Source organism: Megalopta genalis, chromosome 3 (genome assembly GCF_051020955.1).
Source record: "Megalopta genalis isolate 19385.01 chromosome 3, iyMegGena1_principal, whole genome shotgun sequence".
Lineage (NCBI taxonomy): Eukaryota > Metazoa > Arthropoda > Insecta > Hymenoptera > Halictidae > Megalopta > Megalopta genalis.
Window position 1 is genome coordinate 11,245,230 of NC_135015.1, and position 20,251 is coordinate 11,265,480.

General features: G+C 37.7%; 1 long non-coding RNA gene across 1 annotated transcript in view; it reads left to right on the forward strand.

Annotated features, from left to right (window-relative positions):
* Positions 1-20,251, forward strand: part of LOC117229672 (uncharacterized) — a 190,080-nt gene that overhangs the window by 91,963 nt on the left and 77,866 nt on the right. The window contains exon 3 of the long non-coding RNA XR_013032935.1: positions 13,949-14,103. This is a non-coding gene — a long non-coding RNA (uncharacterized LOC117229672). The remainder of the gene's footprint in view (positions 1-13,948; positions 14,104-20,251) is intronic.

Consider the following 20,251-nt stretch of genomic DNA (forward strand, 5'->3'; position numbering starts at 1 on the left):
TTAATTCAAATCTTTTAATTATGTTTTGAAATTCATTTTCATTGTGATATATTGAACGAACTGAATGTTATTAGGACCTTTAGAATAAAAGAAAGAATAAGACCTTTAATATGAAAAAGAGTTAAACTGGTATCTCATATGTCCAACAATATAAAATGTACTATATCCTTTTGTTAACTACAGTCGAATTTAAAATATTTCCAAACTAAGAGGTATACTGTGGATGTATAGTGTAGAGGTATACTGTTAGATGTAGTCATATTTTAACAGAATCTTCATGAATCTTTCATTTCACTGATCCAAGAAACAGATATTACGAGACAGAAGCGTAACTCAGACATTTTTTAAAATTCTGCAGTCAATGATTCTGTTGCACGATACGTGTATTGTTAAACAACGTATTTCTTTAACCAGTTAACAGTCTTCGACGAGTATACTAGTCCTTTACTTTGATAAATTCTTTACTTTATTAAATTATATATTTCATAAAAGTATTCTATTTAAACAAAATATGAAGAAGATCGAACATATACAGTATAACTACAGTAAGTTAGACACTTTTCATAGAGACTGTTTAAGAAGAAAGTCCAGTAATTTGTCTACAAAAAATGCTTGAAGATGATGTTTCACCTAGCTCAGCCTTTAACGTGTTAAGTTCGACTTTCATTCGAGATCGTCGCTGCAATTACGTTCGCCAAATTCTCGCGATCCTATGTCTCACGGTATGGCAAGTGTGACCGCTGTGCTCGAAATCCCCGAGTAGTCCAGCCCCGTGGAGACGTTCAAAGGAACGAACTCGGGAACTTTACGAAATAATAGGATTTTAAATTAACTGCGACACGCTGTTGCTCGGTGAACATCCGGCCCGGCCGTCCCGCGTGAATTCCGGCAAACTTCCCCGAACTAACCCCCTTCGAACATTTAAAATATGCATATCGAATCGCTGAATCACTGGAGCCGAGCACCCATATTGTTACATACTGGTTCCCGGTTCGCTTATCGCAGTTTTCCCAAGCATTTATTAGAACTTGCAGTTACGTTTTCTTTCCCGTCGCATGCCGATTCCTTGCCGGTTCGTCCCGGTGTTTGCCGAAGGAAACCTTTGCATCGGGGAAATCTCACGGGTTCATTTAGCAGTCTGGCTCTGTTGTGTAAACAGAAGCCAGAAACGTCAAGGACGAACGAGGACGGTGCACGGGTGGGTGCACGCCCTATGCGCTCTATCCAACCTCTGCGGCACTTTGTGCATCCGTGGAAGGAAGAACGATTGTACAGCTTCGAAAAACAGTGGCATCAGCTCTCGACCCGACGAACTGTTGAATATTTAATCTGCAGAAACAGAGACAGGCCGTTCTGCGTGAACTGCCCGATTCCGCGGCGGACGGATTTACTCGGAGCCTTAAAAATGCAATTCCCCGGTAAATATGCATATACCCGCTGACAAGTATACCCGTGTTATTTTCGTGCGATTCCGATCGATCCGCCATCGGCTCGCGTCCGCGCGAACTCTTCTACAGTAGATGTCCCAGTTTCCGTGTCTATTACAAAATTCCGTGCCCCCGCATTAAAAATGTATAGAAACAGAAAAGTTCTACATATAAATTGATGATCTGTATTTTTTTATGTTTACCTATCAACGTGCAAGATTCAGGTAGAGCTATCGATTTATATATAAAACTTCTCTTTTTCTATACATTTTCGATCCGAGGGCGTGGAAATTGGTAATAGGCACGGAAACTGGGACATCTACCCTAGAAGGACGCCGAACCGAAACTCAGCAAATCGAGACGAAACGACAAACCGTGATCTAATCCGAGAACGTTTGACATCTTGCATTGGAACTTTCTGGAATCGAATTGAAACTGGTGAGCGTACGATAAGCACACGATTTATGCAGCGTTGCTCATTTTCGGAAGCATGCTTCGCACTGTTGTTCGATTGATATTTGCTATTCTGAGAAAAATGCGTGTGTCCGTTCTTTAACAGTATGTTTATGGAATACCGAAAGCATTTATGCAATATTATTTATGCAATACTGAGCATTTACATAAAAGCTTTCATGTCGGTTCATAAAAATAACAAGCATATATTTATTCAGACTTTTAGCGATTTTTATTGTGCTATACGTCCAGTAAAACAAATTGATTGAATAACGACCTTACAAACGGGCCTTTGTAATTTCAACAATAATACAGCAAATTAACATTGTTTTAGTGTTCTAGTGTTAATATTGTGTTCTTCACAGTTACAATGATTAAAAGTTTTTCGATTGTAATAATTTGTTAGAAGAAAAATAAACATTTATATTTTTCGCATATTTTATTCTTATGAAGCTATTATTTTTATGAAGCTTAAATGTTCATGAGAAGAGAACATCATTTTATTCGAACTCTTAAAACAGCAAAAGATTTCGATAGGCCTCGCTGTGATCTCAAACATTGCAAAATAATAAAAAATGGGATGTTCCATGTAAAAGAATCGTGTTGGCTTTGACGTTAAACGGAATGTTCAATACATCCACACTTTTGTCTAAAATATATTTATCCAAAACCATTTCTTTCTGAGATAATTGACCATGCCGGAACTTTTGACGAATGATCACAGGATGATCGAGTCAGTCGGGGGAAACATAAAATCGGAACATAAGTTGATAGATCGCAGTCAACTGTGGTGCTAAGGATAAGAGAGCAGAGGACGAGGATGATCGAGTAAGGGCGAGGGAAAGATAGAATTGTCGTCCGTAATCAACGAAGCATACCGATTCCCACCTCGAATGATTCCCGCCAGGGAAACGTGACGCTGTTATCGCAGCAAGATAAATAAACAGCCGCCGAGACAAACATTCGACACTGCTTGTAGACTCGGAGCTGTTCTTCAAACAGAAAATCATCTCCTCCGGTATTTAATTACCTCTTGGGACGACGCCGTTTTTCCCCCTTTTATCAGGTACGAACGTTCTTTAATATAGTCGTGGGAAATGCCACAGTTGTTAACGAGCTGTGAAATTCATCCAACGTCAGAAAATATCATTTTATATTTCACCGGTGTGTATCATGTCATTATTTAACCATATTAGTACAGAGTAGACTGTGGATCATTATGCAAAAATAGGAACTGAAGAAAAGGAATTAAACGATTGCTCGTTGTGTAAAAATGAAGCAGAAGCGGCGTTAGATCTAATTGTTTTCTTGCACTTGAAAAATTTGCACATGCCATAAATGCGAGATTCGCAAATTATCGATTAGTATTGAAGCATTTCTAAAGATAATATTGTCGATTAGATAATAGATAATTATAATTATAATAGATAATTAGATAATTCATTTCCTATGAAAAGTAATTACATTATGGCGACTAGATTCTGTCGGGGATGAATTTACGCTGTACGATTTCGGTGACCACTTTTTGGCAACTTCACTGCGCGATCCGATTCACATCCCGAACTGCATAAACAATTGTAGAGGTATAAAGGGACCCGTAAAAAGAGGAAATTGTCAACCTATTTGTACGCGAATTCGAAATCTACTGTACATTGCCGAGCTTTTTTTAGAAAAATATTCGGAAAAAAGTTTGGAAATCGGGCGTCCGAGTGTAATGTTTAATGGATTTCGAAACTAAAGTCGTTCCCCGGTCTGCGATCTGAATATCCTGGTGCAGGACCAGCGGTATTTGTACGTAGAGAGGGAAGGGCTAACACAACGATCGATCGACGTACGATGAAAACCAACGCGGTATCGTTAAACGACGTTCGGCCTGCACCAACGTCGCTTGGAAATAGCTCCATTGACTTTTTCCACTCTGTATAATCTCGGCAGAGAGTCACAGTCTTTGGCAGTCGCTGCCAATTCGGTTTATCCTGCGTCGTGCTTACATAATGCGAGCGCCGGCGCTCTCGCTGTTGCGGGAACACGGTGTTGCAGTCGCGACTTTCGATGACAATATTTCCAAGCGGTACATAACATGATTTCGATAAACCGCTTTTTTAGTTAAAAGAATAGTCCTTGTAGTATAAATCATCTAATAATTCGTATAAATCACTGTAGTTGCAGTGCCTGCAACTTTCACTTCAGAATATCCGTTTGCAACGATTTCTAATGGTTTTCTTGTCCACTGAGAATGTTTCATGTGGCTATTAATCTATGTATTTTGTTTGGAAAATTGATGCATTAATATTTTACAAAATCACCTTTTGTGACACTGTGCAACTTTCAAATTATATGTATGTACTGATTTTATCATTTATGTGTAACTTCACTTTCAGTTACAAGGTGTTATAAGTATTTTATTTTGCTGTTTCTCTTTTGTCACCAGGAAGATTTAATTAATTTTTAAATTTAATTCATTTAATTTAAAATTTTAATTCATTTAATTTAAAATTTTAATTCATTTAATTTAAAATTTTAATTCATTTAATTTAAAATTTTAATTCATTTAATTTAAAAATTAAATACTTAAATTTAATTTAGTTAATTTAAAAATTAAATATTTAATTTAAATACTCAATTTCCAAATTTTACCTTATCGTATATCAAAGTAAATTCACTTTAATTAAAAATCATAAATTCGTTGTTTAAAAGATGTTGATACTCAGTAGTTCCAAGTTGCATCAATTATTTTCGACTCTTATAAATAATTTGGACTATAAAATGTTAAGTTTATTTAGAACTGGCACCTACGGATCGATGAGTATAGCAATTCATAATAGCAATGTATTCGTGTGTTAAATGGAACATCAATAAAACTACTTCCATTAAATTGTTATAGATTTTTATGAGAAATTTTACCTTATCGTATATCAAAGTAAATTCACTTTAATTAAAAATCATAAATTCGTTGTTTAAAAGATGTTGATACTCAGTAGTTCCAAGTTGCATCAATTATCTTCGACTCTTATAAATAATTTGGACTATAAAATGTTAAGTTTATTTAGAACTGGCACCTACGGATCGATGAGTATAGCAATTCATAATAGCAATGTTTTTGTGTGTTAAATGAAACATCAATAAAACTACTTCCATTAAATTGTTATAGATTTTTATGACAAATTTTACCTTATTGTATATCAAAGTAGATTCACTTTAATTAAAAATCATAAATTCGTTGTTTAAAAGATGTTGATACTCAGTAGTTCCAAGTTGCATCAATTATCTTCGACTCTTATAAATAATTTGGACTATAAAATGTTCAGTTTATTTAGAACTGGCACCTACGGATCGATGAGTATAGCAATTCATAATAGCAATGTATTCGTGTGTTAAATGGAACATTAATAAAACTACTTCCATTAAATTGTTATAGATTTTTATGAGAAAAAATGAAGTGACAATATCATCTGTGAGTTTTATGTAAAAGTTTCATCGCGTTCTGCTACGGACATCGTAAATAAATAAAGATCAGCCGTGTAATGTCTAAAGTGCCCCGGCTACCGGGAATAGAAAATCTATTTCAGGAAAGTTCGGTGCAGGTAGAGAGCCGGAGCCGAAATGTTTCCATTATTTGTCCTGTCTTTGTTTGCCGGACAGTCGATTCGATCGGGCGAAATCCAATATTATTCAAGGGGGTAAGAAACGCGCGAAGTAAGAGAAGAAAACAATCGAGATAGTTCCCAGTGGTTAGAGTGCTCGTCGCAATAAGGGAACGGAAGCAACTGTAACTTGATTTATATGGGTGTTTCCTCTTTCCATCGAGTATCCGTCTTCGGTGTTCTCGTTGCTCTTCCGTGTCCAACCGGAGTGTATCGAGTTCCGTAGGTCCTTCGACGGACCAGGTGGAACCACCAGCTAAGATATTCCTCGGATCGAAACCGGATCGCAAAACTGAGGAGCTCTGATTCACTCCACGCCTTCAAAGTCGAGCGAAATTCGACGCCGATTACGAGAGTAAGAGTTTATCCGTCCGGCGAAAAATGACACATACGCTATAAACCATTGTCTAAAATGAGAAAATACAATCGAAGAAACGTCTACATTTTGAATTATTTTCATGACTTTATACTATATTTGATCATTTTTTCCTAGGTCGATTTAACATTATTAAATCATATTTAATCTTTTTTATCGTTTTAAACTAAAGCTTCAAAGTGGTTTACATAACAGAGTTGTAACAATTTTGTATGTTATTGCATTTTACAGAACTTTTAATTCATCCTTCATTATTCGCGAATTAACTTTTCTGACCATTTATATGCCGTGAACGGCTCATTTGTATTAAATTAATGCTATTCAAATCATGTTACTTGTACTTACACAATATTAATATTATAAATCATATGAAAATCATGATAAATGAAGTTTTTACGTATGCCAGAAATTAAACAATGTTGCTCTCGCCTGTACCACGTACGTAAATATTGAAAGGGTTAAGGGTCATTCGTAAAGTTATCCACAAAATCAAATTCTTTAAAAAGTTGCACTGTTGTTGTCTGATTGTTGATTACTTTGCACTTGGATTGAAATCTTTGCAAAAGACTCTTTGCTTCCGATCATTTTTTCGAACTTAAATTACAACTTGTTTACCAACGAAACGATTAAAAATATTAATTAACGATCAGTATTTCATTAAAAGTATCAAATAAAAGATTCAAATTCAAAGAAAGAAAGAGCATAAGGAATTTTTTGAAAGGTTCATGCATTGAAAATTACGATCGGAGCGTTCTTCAATTGTAATTTCGTACAGTGCATATAAACTTTGCGGCGATGGTTCAAGCAGATTTTGAATTGTGCACGATGTAACTGTTGACCTCGGTGTCCGCTATACATCACCCGAGTTCAGTCCCATTGTCTCCGAGGGCAATAAAATAACGATCGATGACGGCCTCGACGTCGAACTAGACGGAAAACTTGAAATTTCCCGGAATACTTGGTGAAAGTGGGAAGAGCAAAGTGGCAAACTCGACGGACCGTGTATAAACTTTAATCGTGTCAGCATGGGTTTAATTAGAAATTACTTAACCCAATAATAACTTCGATGGGTACGGTGGTCTTCGAAATTTTCCTTCATCCACTTTGGATCTCGTTCCCAGATTCCCGCCGCTCCGCCGCGAATAAATTCCCCAGTCCGAGAAATTTACTTTCCGCGACGACGAAATTTCCGCCCGGGTGTCGCCGAAACAGCGTGGCTTGCGGTTTCATTTTTCCGGCGGAATCGAAAAGCGTTTCCCCGAGCTCGCAGGATCACGGTTCATCGAATTAAAGCGGAACGACGCGAAATAATCGCGGCGAACACGGTAAACTCGCGATTCGAAAGGAACGTGTCAGCATCCGTTGGCAAACTCGGTCTGTCAAACTATTGCGGGGCTATCGATGACCCGGATTGGATCGAGGAAGATGAAATTGCTGTTGCTTTCAATTGATTTCCCGATCGCTGCGTCGCATCGCGCCGCTCGTGCGATTCGCGATTCGCTCGTCGTGTGTACCAAATTGTTTTCGAAAATCATTTGTGCTGCACGAAGGACATTCAACCGGTTCTTTTTGTTCCCGATTCGATCCGGGCTCTCTCCCATGTTTCCCGGTATAATCGAAAAAAAGACAACAAATTGTTGCTGCATCATAACATTCCATCGCGTGCAATAGATGCAGCTGATCGATAAATTGACGAACAGAGTGCGAAAATTTCCGCAGATATTTATAGTTCCATTCAGGGAAACAATACGGCGGACGGTATTTATTGAGAATTTCATCAAATTTTACTTCTCCCGAAGTACTTATTATTTACGTCAAATGATTGATGATTTATTTTAAAAAATATAAGTGACTACTAGTTGGACAGTCCGACAAAGGCGCACGTATTGGGTTGTCCGGAAAGTTCGTGCCGATTTTCGGTACGTAGCGTGAGAGACCTGACTGAATATATCACAATTATTGAAAACAAATGACATGTGTACATATTCTAAAAGAGATAACTTCAGCCATATTTGGAAAGGTTACGAGATTCGTTAATTTTTATCAGTTTTGTACGCCTTAGAATATGGTGGCAAATAAAGTGCATTATAGGCATTTAATGCTTTCCTTTTTCCGAAAGGGCAAAAATGCCACACAAGCGGCAAATAAGATATGCGCTGTTTATGGCGAGGATGCTGTAGCCGAAAGAACTGTGCGGAAGTGGTTTGCTCGGTTTAAAAATGGAAATTTCGACCTTGAAGATCAAGAACGACAAACTTTTGCCGAAAAACCTGAGAGGTTCTGGAAGGACGGAATTCTCTCTCTCTCTCTCTCTCTCTCTCTCTCTCTCTCTCTCTCTCAAACTGCATGAAAGATGGAGAAAGGTTGTGGAACAGAATGGTACCTATATAATTTAATAAATGTATACCAATATTTAAATGAGCTGCGTTTTAATTTTCCTAAAAAATCGGCACGAACTTTCCGGACAACCCAATATTATACAGATTTCGGCATAATTTAGCGAAAACAAAACGGTACAAGTCGACTCCCATCATAGTTTAACGGCTTTGACGGCATTGTTTCGCCACACAGGTTCGCTGCATAAAACAAGGAGACACGTTTCTCGCGAGGTTACAGCTTGCCGAATGTTTTTCAGTTCGCACGCAACGGCGTCAAGTGACGCAGTCGGGAATTGCAGGCTGTAAACGTGTTGTCAAACATAGAAAACGCAGTTGGCAAGACCGGCCGTCAACTTTCCGAATCGCTCTTTGCGAAATGGGACCAACGTCGGACTAAACTGCGACAACCTCCACTGTCGAAACCGCGAAGCATCGCGCCGCGTCGTTTTAAAAGCGCTTATTGTTCGAGCGACGGAACCCGAGCGAAACAGCGATATCAAAACACTGGGAGAAATGCGTGGAACAGATAGAATCGATCGGCGTCTATTCTCAGGGAAAAGCGTCTCGAGCGAAACAGATTTTTCGAGGCCGTTCTACGAAAATGAAATTGATATCCACCGGAAAATGAAATCGATCGGGCCGATATCTGTCCTCTGTGCTCCCGCTCGCCGCGAACCAAAGCATGTGTGCGAGATAAGAAACCGAGAACGAAGAACAAACCCTCAAATTGTTGAGAGACGACGCGACCGAGCAACGGCGGGCGATTCCTCACACAGAGTCGCGGGCAAACGTTTGGAATCCCGGCAAATCCCAATACAACATCCGGACCAATATGTGCTTCGCTCCTATGGTGCCGCAATGCCTCGGTATAATGGGATGTCGTAACTTTGTGACGTCCAAACAAACTCAAGTAACTTCGCAGACTGAGATGTCGGCAGCAGTTCGGTAATTAGATGAAACAACATAATTTCGCAAATGTGACATTGATAAGGATCCTTTATGACGCACATTTTTATGCAGATTGACCCGTTGAAATTCGTTGCGATACCCCGCATATTTCTGGTCTTTGTGAAAAGAAGTTCAGTAATTTCTCCCAGAAATGTCAAATTTCGGGTTGCTGTGAATTTCCCTGTGCTGGTACTACGCCTCCGAATTGACTTCGAATCGTGGCAAAGAAATAGAAATAAGAAAGTTAAGTCATCGTTTTTACTCTAACATTGCTATGTATTCATATTAATGTACACCGGCATGCTGGCTGTTGCCTTTTTTCGTCGACTGCTCCGAGTTTTTATAAAAACGACATTCGAGGCCCGAAGAATCGCGATTTAGTATTCTCAGATCTGCCGGTTTCAATTCCGACCTCCGTGCATTTATGGAAGAAATTACTGTATTGCTTTGCATTCGTGTTTTTGTTTACGCTGTACTACAATGGAAATTAATGGAAAATCGAAATTATCATAAAGATCTGCAGTCCGCAGATTGACCACGCTCCGCTAGCTCGGCATCCAAACAATGTACAGTAAATTCCCTCCAATCGTCCTTCAGTTTGTAAACACGAATGAACAATTTCGGAAGAGGATAATCGTACCTCATCTTAAAAAATTGCCCATTTTTATCTACAAGCTGAAAGACGATTGAAGAGAATTTACTGTATCTAGAAGTGGAAACTGTTCAAGACTTCTGCGTGCATTCGTAAGTGACGCCTTGAAAACTTTCGTTCTGTTTTCTTGTGATAAAGAATAGAATCGTATAATTCCCACAGTCCAAACGGTATGAATGCATGGTAAAGTAATAATTTAAAATGCCATTTTTACACCAACTGCGCAGCCAAGCACGGAAGCTGCAGAGACAGAAAACAAAGTAACAAGTTTTCGTCTAAATCATGCATGAAAATATTCCACAGACAGAAATGTAATTCAGATGTTCTAAACAGGTTTTAACCTAATTACACTAACATATAATATGCAACTACTAATTAAAAGCATTTAATATTATTTCAATTCCCTGATTATAAATCGGATGCTACTCGCTTTGGATCCATTAATGACGAATATGAAGAAAAAAATAAATAAAAGATCAAACTGAAATAGAAGAATTCGAATGAAAGGATAGTATTCATTCCAATGTTTAGAATCATGCTTCTGCCTTTGTATATAATTGCTTATTAAAGAAATTGTTTAACTGTTTTCTTTATTATTATACATCTGTATATACAATGAACTGTATTCGATGAAAGCATTGGTCACAAACACCTGACTTCAATATAATTCAATATAATTATATACTTTTTTATATTATATACTATTATATATTTTCTTAATTATTTTAATATTTATTAATTTAATTATTTTATTATTATATATTTTTATAATCATATACTATTATATAATTATATATATACTTAAATATATTGCGTATTAAAGAAATTGTTTAACTGTTTTCGTTATTATTATACATCTGCATATAGAATGAACTGTATTCGATGAAAGCATTGGACACAAATACCTGACTTCAATATAATTCAATATAACTATATACTTTTTTATATTATATACTATTATATATTTTTTAAATTATTTTAATATTTATTAATTTAATTATTTTATTATTATATATTTTTATAATCATATACTATTATATAATTATATATATATACTCTTCAATATAATTGCTTATTAAAGAAATTGTTCAACTGTTTCCTTTACTATTATACATCTGTATATACAATGAACCGTATTCGATGAAAGCATTGGACACAAATACCTGACTTCAAGCGTTAAACGGTTTTTTCCGCTTCATCGGAACAAATACGGCACTGCGCGTCGATGAATCGTCCCGAGCGTAGTAACCCTAAAGCCGAACAATCCGTCGCGGTAGGAGACAAATAAGGGGGGGGGGGGGTGAGGGAAGGGGTGGAAATCGGAAGCGTTCAATGACGGTGGCGGTGGCCGACGCTGTGGTCGGTGGTGGTAATGGTGACTCGGTTGGCGGCAGTTTCGAAGAATTGCAGCAGTTTCGCGACTGTTCCCCGTTCTTCTGTTCCTTGAACTGTTTTCCACGCTCCGCTGTGCTCCGCGTACCGTCGACCGCGGCATCGGGGCCCGCCCCATCGGCGTCCATGGCCGCGACGCTCGCGCGAGAGAGTTAGCGTCGCTTTGGAAAACTTTTCGTTATTATCGCCCGTTCCCGACGAAGCGACTCGGATCGCCAGAAAAAGGTTGCTCCGGCGTACCGCATCGGCAGTTACGGACCGCTACTCCTGATCTCCCCGCTCCGACGGAACCGTCTTTCCCGGTCTTTGTTTTTCTGGCAGCTGCGCCACCAGGATCCAGGCCAGTCACTACGTTTTGATTAGCGGCACCGACGAAAACGGTCCCGGCTCCGCTTTCTTGCGCGCTCCTCTACCCGTCGGGCTGTGCTCACTGCTCGAGAAAACGGCGAGCGACTCGTTAAATCGACGGAGATTGAAAAGCTTATTCTAGCGGCCGTCGAACGCCAGGGTAAACCGGTTGTGTAAACGTTCCCCGAACCCTTTTCGAAAACCCGTCCAACTCCTCGATTTGAATTATCGTTGAATTTTCGGCGGGGTAGAACGTTGTAACAAAACCGCGAATACCAATGAAAATATTAATTGAAATATCGCGATACTTGAATTACACGACGACGTATTTATCAGCGATACCGATCGGTACATTGTTGACAGAAGCGTTCGTATGTCGACTTTCGTTCGCGATATATTTTTCGTGCGAATTCGCTGGACGAAACGTCGGAAACAGGTGAATCATTTTCCACAGCGACATACGCACGTATTATCACGATATGTTTATTTAATTTTATTTATTCGCTTATTAAATTTACGAGCGTGAGCCTTTGGTGCAATGATAATCCTAATGCTACAATGTGAGACACCTCGCAACGACGTAAGTTAATTAATGTGATCGTGTCTATAACATGCGAGTGAAATAGAGACGTCAGTCGAATCTTTAAAATTATTGACAATGGTAAAGAAAAATTGAATCGGTTATTACCCTAAACGTTAAAAAATCGTATTTCGTTTTCTCGTGTGAAAGAACGAAACGATTTATCAAACAGTCCAACAGTATACAAAACATACTCCCATAACCTTCGCAGGTGTTGAAAAGAAACTATTATTGATACTAATTTTATTTATACAGTTTAGTTTCGTTTTAATAAATATGCGAAAAGCAGGTAATGCAAGCACGAATTCGAATTTTCCGAAATCGTTCGCGAAGAGTATCGAACACGGTCCAATTTCAACTGCAGAGGTAGAATCTGCCATATATATATAGTGCAATCATTTCCCTCCTACGTTCCCTTTGAAATTAAGCATTCGAACCAATTTAATTTCTGTATTAACCCCTTGCCTTAAGATTTCTATTACGGGTGCCTCCGTCAGAACTACTTTGCTACCCTTAATAATCTGCTGGAAGAAAATTCATAAAGCAGAATTCTAAAACTGCAGTTTCGCGTTCACATTTACTTCAAGGATTAAGTGTTCGCGATAGAACAAGAACGTACCACTACGATTTCAAAGGGATAAATACCGCTCGTGTCCGCGTTAAAGTTTCACACCTGACTCGACGCTAAAGCGCAAATATCCAAGTAAACAGCAATATCATACGCGATCGAATCATCGTCGATTTAACAAATTCCACGGAATTTCCGAAATTTACGAAAACATGATATCTGCATGAATTACCGTCGTATGATTATTAATTTATTTTGTCAAGTGAGTAGAACTCGTGTAAAATGAATTTCACGGAAGCCGGCCATTCGGGATCGCGAAATTCAACGTGAAGCCTTTCTAGAAAGGCTGGGCGCGCCATAGAAATATCGTCCAAAGCATCGATGCCGATCGGAATTGACTTCGAGATACATTAAAAAGAGTGAAATAAAGAAGGAAGCGAAGGTAACCACAGGAAGCGGGATTCTGAGGAACGCCGGGAGCCGCGGCAATACCCGTTCCCCAATTCCATCGAATCAGATTGTTTATGCAGAATATTCATCGAATGGGGAGGGAGTGCAAGTACCCTCAAAGGGGTGTTCACCCTTCCTTCGTCTCTAATCGATAATGGAGAAACGACGGATGCTTCTAGGAGAAGGCTGCCGTCACCTCGACGTCAGCCCCTTTCCATCCCTTGATTCGCGTTTATCCCTCTCGGGAACCCCTTAATTGCATTGTTCTCCCTTAATGAAGCTGTTTTTGTTGCACAATAAAGTTAATTGGAAACAGTTCCCGTCATGGGACGCAAAACGTTCGATTTCCTGCCTTAAGGTCTTGCCCTCCTTTATTTCGCCCGGTCTTTGTTTGTAAGTGATGCCTTCGCTTCCCTTATTCTCGCTCTTTCTCTTCTCTTTCTCTTCTTTTCTCTCTCTTTCTCTTCCTCTCTCCCTCCCTCTCTCTCTCTCTCTCTCTTTCTCTCCCTCCCTCTCTCTCTCTCTCTCTCTTTCTCTTCTTCTCGTTCTCTCTCTCTCTCTCTCTTTCTCTTCTTCTCGTTCTCTCTCTCTCTCTCTTTCTCTTCTTCTCGTTCTCTCTCTCTCTCTCTCTTCTTCTCGTTCTCTCTCTTTCTCGCTCTTTCTCTTTCTTTCTCTTTTTACTCCTTCGTGCCTTCATACTTGTTTTTCCTGATCCTCGCCTGTCTTTTTCAGCTTCCTCGCCGATTTCATGGTAACTTCTTGCCACCACGCCGCTTTCTGCCTCGTTGCAAGATACTTACGGTACGGGATCAACCCTGCTGCTCATCGTCACGGAAACCGTTTACATAGATTCCACGGAGTTCCTGTGTACGTTACACTCCGCGAGGGTGACTATGACGTATTTTTTATCTTGCAATATATCGAGCATAAAACGAGCAGACTGACATTTTTTCTCGACGCGATGGTCGCTGGCATTCGAGTGCGTGTTTATGGAGAAGTATATCAATCGAGATGTTTTAACCATTCGAGAGTGGAACATTCTGAACATATAGGCTGCGAAATTTATGCGTTTATGGGAAATATGAATGACTGCCGTATAAAACAGTGAAAAGACATGAGAAGAATTTAACAATGTCGTTATACTGTTTTTAACTTAGCAAAATTATTCAGAGAAACAATTTATTTTGATTTCACTTCGGTTTCTTATGATCGTTTTGGAAAACTTTTATTGCACATAAAGATCAGCAGACTGGAGATTCTGGACGTAACTTATGCTACCTGATGTCTCGGCAAAAGATGCGATATTGAATTAATCGGATGATTTTGACGAGTATACTCGTCATAACACAAAATGCTGACACTTCTTCGTGACAAACTAACAGCTAACTGATTAAGGATTTGACATTCTTTATTGAATTGTGTATTTTACAAAAGTGTTGTATTTCAGTAAAATATGAAGAAAGTCAAACGTTTGCAGTACAATTACAGTAGCTTGCACAGTTTTCAAAAAGATTATTAACAGCTAACTTGTTAAAAAGGAAGAGATTTGATGCTGGGAAAATATTCCGTTACGATCAGGTTAAATAAAACGGGTTTCGGCGAAACCTGGATGTGTAAGAACGCTGAAACCTTGAATGCAATCGAGATATCGAAGCGAAATTTATTTCTCCTTCTGTTTCACCCTTATAACTGAGCTGACTCTGGTGTATAGAGTTACTTGTAGCTAACTCTGACTTTTATTCATCCAGAATTCAAGCAGAATCGAATATCGATTAAAACTGTTAAGCAGCAGTTTTTTAATGCAAAATTCGATGTTTCTGTTCAAAAGTTTCAGAACGAAAACATTGCAAAAAGGAATTTTCTGCAAAGTAGGCTATTCGATAAATATTGTGGGAACGCAGTAAACGCTTGCTGCAGAAACGATGAGCTCGTTCATAGTTATAAGTAGACCGCAGATCTTTTGCAAAATAACAATTTCCTGCATCAATTTGTAAGAGATAGATGCCAGATATACGTTTAAGTATTTCTGTAATGTAGGCTTTTATTAAAACACTATATATTATTAGATGAAAATAAAAATAGGATATATATATATATATATATAATATATTATAATATAATATAATATATATATATATATTATAATATAATATAATATAATATATATATATAATATACAGACACACTGATTATTTTTTTTATATATATAAGAGAACAAAACTACATATATATATAGACTATCTTAGACTATCTTAATACAACTTAAGACAACTTAAGACGGCTTCGAGAAAATCAACTACGCTTCACTATCGCTGCTGTAATTTAAAACGATCAATCTTTCCTTTTTAATTGTCAAAAACTCATCATCTTCATCGGTTTGGTGTTAAATAAAATATTTTCCTATCTCGATGATTTTTGTAATGCATTTTAATAATCGTAACCAGCTTGTGGAAAACACACATCATGAGTTTTCATGCGGGTGTTAATGTATACACCTGTTACTGTATCACGTATAAAAAAAAATACCGCGTAAAATGAAGAACGGGTGTACCCTTAACACTTTGACTGCGACGTCGCTCGTATGCGAGTTACAGAATTATTTACAAATTCATTTTCACGCAAATCCATTCTAGTTTCCCAATACTATTAAGATTCGCAAGAGATAAGACTGCTAAAAAAAGTAACTGATGTCATATAACTTCGCTTTGCAATTTTAATTCAATCGAATTAAATACTTTAATTTGATGAACGTCTTGAGGTATTTGCCCGACGCTACGGTGATGATTTCAACAAATTCAGAATAGTATATCTATACTTTTCGTTGTCCAATGTTTCAAGTTGCTTCTACTCGTTTCTGTGATAATAGGAAAGGAAATCTAGTTATAATAGGGAACTGTTCCATTTTTTGGAGAAGAGACTTAATAAAAAGTTAGCTGCACCGCGAAGCTATCGTCGTACTCGACCCACAATTAGCATTACAATCGCGACGTAAAACTACATCGATTCGCAATTACACGGAAAGAAAAGCTTGCCCGTGGAAACCCTCGGAACGTGAAAGCTCGCGGAACGCGCGTTGAATTTGGATCTATCCACTTTAAAGGATAATGTCGAAGTAGACCGGTGGTGTGCTAATCTAGTGCGGCTATCGAACCAATTGGCTCGCGTTCTCTCTCTCCGATGCCATTAAAAAATAAAGCAGAATAGGGAACGTTTCGAAATGACCGAATCCTCTGGTGGTATCAACGATCGTCCCGTACTGTTCTCACAGACGATTTTCTAATCAGCAATCTGCTATGCCCGCGTTAATCCGTTCGCAGGATTACGATCGGAACAATGCGGGTATTAACGAAGTGACGAAGAGGAAGATATTCAAAAGTTTAATTTATTTTCGCAATTTTGAATTGTTAACAGCTCTTGACAACGTTAACCTATTTCGATAAAATTTTCAGCATGCATGTGAATTACCAAGATCTACAAAATGCAACGTTTATGCTTCAACTATTCACTCACACGTTCTTGATTAACCCTTTCGCTCCGAACGACGGATATATCCGTCATCCATATGAACACTCGCGGAGCCGAACGCCGGATATATCCGACATCCACATGATCGCCCTCTGGGGACGAACGCCGGATATATCCGACATGCTAGTAAAATCGCGACCTAATTTTTGGACTGCACCGCCTCTTGTTACTATTGCGTGAATCTTTTGACGAAACAAACAAACGACAGTCCGAAATAAACGACACACCATTCAAGTTATATTTGTTCTACCTGCATTTCCCATTATTATTGTGTTACATGTCATAAAGGGATAGAAAATCGAAAGTACTAACTTTAGGACTAATTATTATGTATTATGTTTTGTATTATGAATATTATGTTTTATTTGATTACTGTATATTATATATTATTTCTTCACTTTTTCCATTGTTAATGAATCTTTTTTTACCTATTAAATAACTTTATACCTTATGCAGAAATTATAACTATATTGTTTTAAAGAAAAATCCCTTTTCTTCCCAAATACACTATCCACGCGCAATGTGCACAATTTCGGCGGGTGGTTCCGTTCAGGAGGGGCGCTACGGCGGACTGAACCGCCGTAGCGAAAGGGTTAAAGAACAATGCCTTAATTATTGTACACAAGATTTTTAAATTTCATTTGCCGATGTATATTTTAATCGAATGTGGGCACACCGATTTCGATCAAATTTCTGCAAGAGACAATTTTCGGAGAAATATGTGTCAGAACGTTTCGTTATCGCCTGTCATCGTGTTAAAAATTTGAAAACAGCCCTTAAAGTTGGGGATAAAACGCATATTCAAGGGTGTTTTCAGCATTTCAACATGGATGATGCCTGACAAATAAAATACGTGTGAAATATGCTTTAAAATTTCGTCAAAATCTGAATTTGATAAAGCCCTCAATATTCATCTAGGGTGTTGCCTTTTAATAAAAAAATCGTTTAACAATATCTCTGAAATAACAAAATACGACTATGTGCGAAAATGAAATTAAATCATCGAGATTGTTATTTCTTACTTTCACAAAAATACGTTTATCAGATTGATTTAAGATTTTGCATGCATCATTTTGTCACGAAGTACCACACTTTATCTCTCTTTAGAGGAGAAAGACTAAACAAAAAGAAGGAGATAGGGACATTTTTGTAACGTCATTCCACATTGGTGAAATGCGAGAAGAATGCAGAAAGAAAAGAACAAACATGAAACGAAACAAGAAGTGAAGCAAAATACGGCACAAAGAACGTCCGCGTTGGGATCGATGGACGAACAATGCCACCGATCCTGCCAACTATCAGAGCCATTGGCAGATAAAACTAACTTTCGTATAACGCAAGTTTTTGTAAATAATGATTCGAGTACGACAAAGGGCGGTCCGGGGAGAGAAGCGTCGCAGAATGGACCGAAACGCCAAAAAGCTGGAGAAAACTTAATTTTTCGAAGTAACGTATAGTTTAAATGAAGGGTAATATCATTAGATAATACTTTAAAGTATATGAAACAATAAAAATTAACCAACAGAAGTGATTACTGAACTGTTAAACCGTAACCTTAATTTCACTTTTATTTATTTTATTACACGAATTGTTTGAGATTTAATACAATTAATTGATACTGTGTTTTTTGAAATACTTTGTAATTTTAAATAGTTGTGAAATGTTATTGCAAATAGTACTTTCGTGATTTAAAAGAGGGATAGTAATCATAGTTATATTTTCACGATCCTGCACGAGAACATACACAGCTCAAAATAAATGGTTCCGTGAAAAAGATTAATCTGGTTAACTTTGTTTTATAATAACAAATTTGCTGAACGTGCCTTAATGCTTGTGTTGCACGGAAAGTAATATTGGATATGTATACAATGATATCCTGAAAACTAAACTCGCTCGTGTTTGCACAAAAGAAAGATTTTTATATTTTTAATGAAAAAGTGCTAAAATACAGATATTAACACAGGCGGCTACGTTCACAAGGCAGAGTTCTCAGGCGTTAACCATTTCGCTGCCATGGACGTGTTATGTCGCGACATCGATACTGTACGTATGAAATCACGGACGAGATATCTCGCGACGTAATGCCGCTTGTGCGGTGCAATACCGTTCGTACGGGGCCGCAGACGAGTAAACACGTGCTTCCGTGTTAGCTTTCGAATTAAACCGATCCGATGTCTTTTTCATAACAAAAAATTTTTATTAACAAAATAATTAGTTGGCAAAATAATTTCATCATAGTTCGAATCACCGTAAAAAATGCTATCAAAATGCACATTTTCAAAACTTTATCTGGATAATTACTGGTAGTTGATTCTCGCCTGAATACCCTATCTTAAATATTAAAATACTATCTCAACCAGTAATTTTATTAAATTTATTTTATTAACTATCTTATTGAAACATTTATTCGTTATTAATTTAGATATATAAGTATATTTATATTATATAAAATATATAATATATATAAATAAATAATATATTAGTATATATCTTTAATTATATAAAATATATACTATCTCGACCAGTAATTTTATTAAATTTATTTTATTAACTATCTCTCTCTCTTATTGAAACATTTATTCGTTATTAATTTAAATATATAAGTATATTTATATTATATAAAATATATAATATATATAAATAAATAATATATTAGTATATATTTTTTATTATATAAAATATATACTATCTCGACCAGTAATTTTATTAAATTTATTTTATTAACTATCTCTTCTCTCTCTTTTATTGAAACATTTATTCGTTATTAATTAAAAGTAGATTAAAAAATTAATTTGACATTAGATCCGTGATCAGGGTGGTTGAAAGCCGTAATATAAAACGTTGTAAATAATATTTTTAATGAGCTTCTAATGCTTTCAATGTCTGTCCAACGTTTCGGCCGACTGTGCGTGGCGGCGCTAGAGTGAAGAAGAATATCGAGACTTATAATTGGCCGTTCACGGTCGAGAAGATTTTTGCGCGTGTCCATTCGCCGGACGTTTCCTCCCGAGTTTTCCAAGAGGAACCGACTTTCCTCGGACTCGATTCTCGACTTCTCCGGGCCGATCTTGGTGCGCCGGGAGACGAGAGACATATCTATCCGATCCGACGAAACTTTTCCACGGCTTTAAAGTTGCTACTATTCCGCTCGAAACTCTTGACTGGAACATCGACTCGAACATCCAGCAGGAATTCACGCAGATAAGCCGTGCACCCCGCGAGAGCCAGGAATTCGATCTGCAAAAGTCGCTTCGACGCACGATTCCGTGGTATCTTCTATGAGTATTTTTTGGAGTCGTCGTCTCCCCCCGGGCCTCGTGCTCGTATCACTCGAAACGGCGCAGCCTCGACCGCGATAAGCGTTTCCGTCGTTCCTGTTCCCTTTTATATTTTGTCCTCGGAGGACTTTCCTACGAGCACCGTTCGAAGCGTCCTTTAAATCCTAATTGTAAATTGTTCCCGCGGTGCTCGATCAGAACGGTGAACGTCCCGTCGTGAAAGGAAAGTTCA